This window comes from Arvicanthis niloticus, chromosome 6, assembly GCF_011762505.2.
Source record: "Arvicanthis niloticus isolate mArvNil1 chromosome 6, mArvNil1.pat.X, whole genome shotgun sequence".
Lineage (NCBI taxonomy): Eukaryota > Metazoa > Chordata > Mammalia > Rodentia > Muridae > Arvicanthis > Arvicanthis niloticus.
The window spans coordinates 597222-604108 of NC_047663.1; positions in this window are offsets into that span (position 1 = coordinate 597222).

Below are 6887 nucleotides of genomic sequence, written 5' to 3' on the forward strand. Positions count from 1 at the left end.
TTTTCCCTCCAGTTTACTTCTCCGGCATCTCTATCAGACAGTAAAATAGCTCAGATTGCATGTACTCATATTTGGATGCTCCATTTACTTTCATTGGTTCTCATGTCTGTTTTTGTGCCAGTACCATATTGTTTTCTTACTATTGGTCTTTAATATATGTAGAGATACAGAATGTTAATCTTTCCAGAATTGTTCATTTGGTTCAGGATGGTTTGCCTGCCTGGAGTCTATTGTCATTCCATAAGAGTTTTTGTAGGAGGAACAGTGGTGGCCACCTCTATGTAAAGGCCGGGGGGCCCATGCAGCCGCAAAAGCATCTCCTGCAGGAGGACCTAATTAAGGACTGCCTGAGAGACCAAGGATTGCTGACATAGACAATGCCAGCCAATCAGGAACTGCTGTTTAGAAGAGATGCTTTCTTAGGACCAATGGGACATGGGTGGAGGGTATTAAAGAAGCTTGCAACAGTGTTCAGATGAGCTTGTGTTTCTCACCTGCTTCCAGAATCTGTCATTGACTCTGCCATCTCAGCTCCAACTCCCAAGAGCAGGGAGGGGCAGGCAGCAAGTAGTCCAGCACACAGGCAACAAGTTTTAGGATAGAAATTTCTATTTCTGTATGGTATAGGATTTTAGTTGGGATTGCACTAAATTGCTTTATGTAAAACGGTTATTTTTACATTATTAAATCTACTAATCGGATGATCTATCATTATAGACATCCTTCACTTCCTTGATTAGGTTGAATTACTTAATTCTCTTTGAGGGTATTGTAAATGGGATTGTGTTCATCATCTCTTTCTTTGTTTGCTTGTTGTTTGTGTATAGAAAAACCATTGATTTGTTCAAGGTGATTCTGTATCCTGCCAGATTGTTGAATTGGCTTATTGTTTCTACAAGTTTCCTGTGGAGCTTCTGGGATATTCCATGCTATCTTCACATAGGGATACTGTGACTTCTTATTTCGACATTTGCATTCCTTTCATTTCCTTCTCTTGCCTTGTTCCGCTAACTGGTATTTAGAGCTTACATTATAAATTAGTAGATAAAATGGACATCTGTGTCTCATTTCTTTCTTCAGCTGGATTGCTTCCATCTCTGTTTAGGATGATGTTGGCTGTGTTTCTCACACACACCTTTATTATGTGAAGTACTTTCCCCCTATCTGCACACTGTCTAGTGTGTACAGGTGTGAGTTCACTATAGTACATGTACCATGAATGCTGAGTTACAGCCACAAGCCTCCACAAATACAGACATTATAAATGTTGGCATATAGCCTACATGCACCAGGAGTGCCAGATGAAGCCCTACTGGATGCTCTCAAATGCCTTTCCTTCATCTTTTGAAATGATCATGTGATTTTTGTCTTCAATCCCATTTATTGGCCTGCTTAAATCTTACTATCCCTGCATTTCAGTGATAAAGTCTATTTAATGTCTACTTTGTCATGGTAGACAGCCTTTTTGGCACATGCCTGTGTACTATTTGAAAGTATTATTGAGGAATTTGATTCTAGCATTTGGCAGGAGAAAAGGTAGTAGTGGAAACAACATAATTATATTTTAATTTTAAATATATACCATTACAAAGGAAAGGCAAAATAAAAGCTTTGTATGGTAAAAAGATAGTAAAAATGTGTCATCCATCAGAATATATCAGGATTTATCCTAGAGATGTAGATATTCCTCACCACAGGTGAGTCAACAAATGTACTAACGCATACAAATATCTGCAAAAAAGAAAAAAAATCACATGATTGTTGTAATTAGGTGTATAAAGTCCCCCCCCTCCCAACCCCCTGGGTGATACTTTTCGAATCTTAAAATAATATGTACTTTTTAATGTGTATGGGTATCTTGCCTGTGTGTATGTTTGTGCACCACATGTGTGCCTGGTGCTAGCTGAGGACAGAAGAGGCTGTCATTCCTAGCAACTGGAGTTACAGAAAGTTGTCAGTTGTTTTGTGGTTGCTAGAAATTAAACATATGCCCTCTGGAAGGGCAGCTAGTGATCTTAACCAGTGGGCCATATTTCCATTCCCACAAACATGTCATTAGTAGAAATATACTATTAATGGTTGGTTTGATCTGAATTCGTCTTTGCCCTATCCTGGATGACTCTGAAGAAATACAAGTTTGATAGCATTAGAAACTAACTCATATTCAATGTTTTAAGAAGTTTCTGAGCCTAGTCCTCCACAAAATCAGGGAAGAGTCCAAGAAATGATCAGGAGGGAAACAGACAATTCAAGGCTCAAAAATGTAATTGATTTTGTGACTAAAGCCACAAGACTCAGTTTCTCTGCAAGCCTATGAATAATGAGAAAAGTTTTGTAGTATATTAATACACTGGCTTCTCTAAATTGCAGCCTTCTGAATAAAGTACATCTTATAGATTTAAGTCCTGTATGTTCATTGAGGCCTCTGTGGAGGAATTCATGAGTGGTGGTACTCCTGTTATATAATTACAGGTAAAAATGTTTTAGAGGAGCCCTGTATTCTGTTCTCAAGTGTGCAAAATGTAATGGTACAGAGGGAGCGAAGGGAGCCTACAAGGACAGTGGTGCAGTGTACTACTTCTTTCTCAGGGCCCATGCTGGAGGCTATTTCTCCTGCATGGGGAAAAAAGAGAGAGAGAAAGAGATTACAGGCACAAGGACACATTTGTCTGAAAGGGGAGGTGGTTTGCTTCTCTCCTGCCTATAAAATACATGGTTAGGATCCCTGAGTAGCGGTGTGTTCAAATGTAGCTAAAAAACCCAGTCTGGTCAAATGGGTATATTGAGTCTTGAAGATGAAGGCTCTGAGAGCATAGAACAGAGAATCTGTTCTGTGTACTCTGAATTCAGATCAGGGCCTTATGCCTTGTGTCCATGCATCCCTGAGCTAGAATTTGTAGTAAGTTCCAGACAATTGTATTTATTTAGTTTATCCTCAGGGAGTTGAAAGAAAGGTCTATTCTGTTAATATTTAGTATGTGTTTTTCTAAACTCAAGTACCCTTTCTTGCATCACTACGATCTTTGTTGCATAAATGTATAAAAGTACACTGAAATGAAATAAAGTGGTCTACAGTGTTAGATTGCAGTCTGCCTCATTCCTTTTGGTTCTGTCATCTCCAGTTGTCCTACTTTGAAAGGAGACAATTCACACATGGTGCCTATAGAGACCCATGCAGAAAGAAGTAAGCAGGAATAATGGGGAAAAGTCAGGTAAGCTTATACCTTATGTTGACTTAATACATCACGGTTTTAAAACAGAGCAGAGCTCAGGTCTCTGAAAACACAACCGCTAAGTTGTTGGCATACTATATGTGGATATAATCCTTGAATGGACATTAGGCTTGTGTATTTTGGAGGAATAAAAGCAGAATGTCAGAAAGGCTCATAGCAGAGTTAAAATTTCCAGTATAATCTTTGATCACGTGGGCATTAATGTGGTGTTATCACTGTGGTACCTGGAGAGGAAGAGAACAATAACACTGAGGAAGATGTGTCATCTTCTTTAAGTGAGTATGATATAGACAATAAATATTAAAACAAATAAAGGCAGCCAAAAAGAGGTTTTCCAAGTAAAGAGTAAACCAGACATAAAAACTGCTGCTTGACTTTATGACTTTATGGTTCCTCTTGCTCTGTCCCCACCTCCTTCCAAAGGATTAACCTCCTCTAAAACAAGGATGCCATGTTTAGATGACATTAGACCTCTGACACATAGGCTGTCACATGGTAGGGCTCGTGGCGTCTTTCACAGCTCCCTACAACTTCATCAGGAAAATCTTGGAAAGAATTCACAGGCTGCCTCTCACTGGTGCTCTTGGTTGCTAGGCCTTCCTAGAGTTCATCATTAGCTAATGCCACCCAGCTTGCCTCCGGTCAGTAACAGCTCCCCTATGGGTGAGCAGGCATCACATGATTCAGCACAGACTTACCCAGCCTCTACCCTAGGGGCAGATGAGACCCTAGTTTGGGGAAATTTTAGTTTTGTAGAAATTCTACCATTCTCCCAGAGCACTTCTTCTCTTCTAAGACTCAGGGTCCCCTGTGTGCATGTCCCATTAGACACTCAATATCCTGTGCAGTCATCCCTTTGCTTCATAGCTGGGAAGTCCTGAAGCCAAACACAGGTCACATTCAAACAGTAACTGTTGTTAATGTAGAGAGGCCATGGTTAGAGAACAATATGGGGTCTATGGGAGGATGGAGGCAGGGAAGACATGGTGGAAATATGTAACTATATCTCAAATAATTGCTTTTAAATGTTTAACCAGGCTTGATGGCCATGTGCTCCAGAGACTAGGGATTTCAATTAGAGCACAGCAAATATGAGCCATACTTTTTCTCTCAGGCTGAACATCCTAAACCCGAATAATAACAGTCCTGCTAGGCACGCCCACACCATTTTACCCAGATCTTCTATTTTGGTTAAACTACTGTAACTACAATCATTTGGTTTTTACAATAAGTTCAGTTCTGTTGTTATTTTGTTTTGTTTTGTTTTGTTTTAAACCCAAATTCTCCATTGCCTGGACTGTGGATCTGAGAAATGGCCATTCAGAACATTTATTTATCATCTAAAATTGATTACCTCACTATTCTTTGATAATGTCAACAACTGTCAATGTAGGAAAGCTTTCGCCCTCCTTCTTGTCCTTCCCTCTCTGTGCTGTGACTACACCAGCTTCAACACTGGTGACAGAACTCAATTCCTATGTCTGAAGACAGCTACAGTGTACTCATATATATATATAATAAATAAATATTTAAAAAAATAGCCACAGAGACTTTGAAAACACTCTTCATTTGCAAGTCCCCGTAAAAGCCAGAGAAGCTGAAGGACACTCACACACTAACCTATTTTTCCTTTTCACTGACCAGTTAAGGCACAGCCCGGAAGGATTTACAGGACTGTCTTCCCAGCACTGGGCAGCAGAGTCAGGACTGCCTGGGTGTTCAAAGCAATTCTCAATTGCCTAACATGAGGCAAACCTGAGCTACAAGAGACACTGCCCTAAACAGAAATAAATAATCAACAGCACTTCAAAAATAAATGGAAATTCTTATGACTAGGAAACATTGGAGAAAATAAAATTAAAGAAAATCAAATTTAGCTTCCGGTCTGGGCCTGAGCACTGAGCAGATCCCGGGCAGCAGCTCTGCACCCAATCTCACAGAACCCAGAGGAAGCAGGGCTCCCAGGAGCTCTAACTGGGGCAGTATCTTAGGTAAGGAGACAGCAACACCTGCCCCAAACAGGGAGTAATTGGGACCCAGGAATTCACTCCTGGCCCAGAGCACTGGTTTCTTCCTGTCTGTGCCCAAACACTGAGCAGATCTTAGGCCTCAGCTCTAACCCCAGTAGCAACACCCACCCCACACAGTTCTGACACAGCTAAGATAACAGGAAAGACAGGCTCCAGTCAGAAACAGGGCATCAGCAACCCAGGGTACTTGGCATCATCAGAACCTAGTTCTCCCACACTAGAAAGTCCTGAATTCTCCATATCACTAGGAAAGCAAGATTCAGATTTAAAATCACTTCTCATGATGATGATAGAGGACTTTAAGAAGGACATGAATAACACTTTCAAAGAAATTGAGGAGAACACAGGAAAACAGGTAAAAGCCCTTAAGGAGGAAACACAAAAATCCCTTAAAGAATTACAAGAGAGGGTTGGTGAGATGGCTCAGTGGTTAAGAGCACTGACTGCTCTTCCAGAGGTCCTGAGTTTGATTCCCAGCAACGACATGGTGGCTCACAACCATCCATAATGGGATCTGATGCCCTCTTCTGGTGTGTCTGAAGACAGCTCTACAGTGTACTCATATACATAAAAATAAATAAATCTTAAAAAAAAATTACAAGAGAACACAACCAAACATGTGAAGGAATTGAACAAAACCATCCAGGACATAAAAATGGAAGTAGGAACAATAAAGAAATCACAAAGAGAGACTATCCTGGAGATAGAAAACCTAGGAAAGAGATCAGAAGTCATAGACACAAGCATCACCAACAGAATACAAGAGATAGAAGAGAGAATCTCAGGTGCAAAAGATACCATAGAAAATATTGACACAACTGTCAAAGAAAACACAAAATGCAAAAAGTTTTTAACAAAACATCCAGGAAATCCAGGACACAATGAGAAGACCAAACCTAAGGATAATAGGTATAGATGAGAGTGAAGATTCCCAACTTAAAGGGCCAATAAATATCTTCAACAAAATTATAGAAGAAAACTTCCCTAACCTAAAGAACAAGATGCCCATAAACATACAGGAAGCCTACACAACTCAAAATAGATTGGACCAGAAAAGAAATACCTCCCATCACATAATAATCAAAACACCAAATGCACAAAACAAAGAAAGAATATTATATGCAGTAAGGGGAAAAGTCCAAGTAACATATAAAGACAGACCTATCAGAATTACACCAGACTTCTCACCAGAGACTATAAAAGCGAGAAGATCCTGGACAGATGTCATACAGACCCTAAGAGAACACAAATGCCAGCCCAAGCTGTTGCGGCCCGAGCTGCCCCACATTGGGAGCCAAAAATGTTGAGAACTGCACTAGCCCATGTTTGGGGGCCAAAATGTCTCGGACAGTTCTGTCAATGTTTGACCCGCACTGCCAAAAGCCTTGGGGGCTAAGTTGTTAGAGCCTGCACTGCCCCAAGCTGCTCTGGTCCACGGGTCAGGGTTCAGCAAGAGAGAGAGGATGGATGCAAAGAATGGAGACAAGACAGAGTGTGATTCAATCCCGTTTATTCTTTAGTCTCTCTTCCTAGTCCAAGTCCCAAGTCTTAAATTCCTAGTCCCTAGTTCCTAGTCCCTAGTGCCTCCAAGTTCCAAGTTTCTTCTCCAAGTGCTAAATGCCTA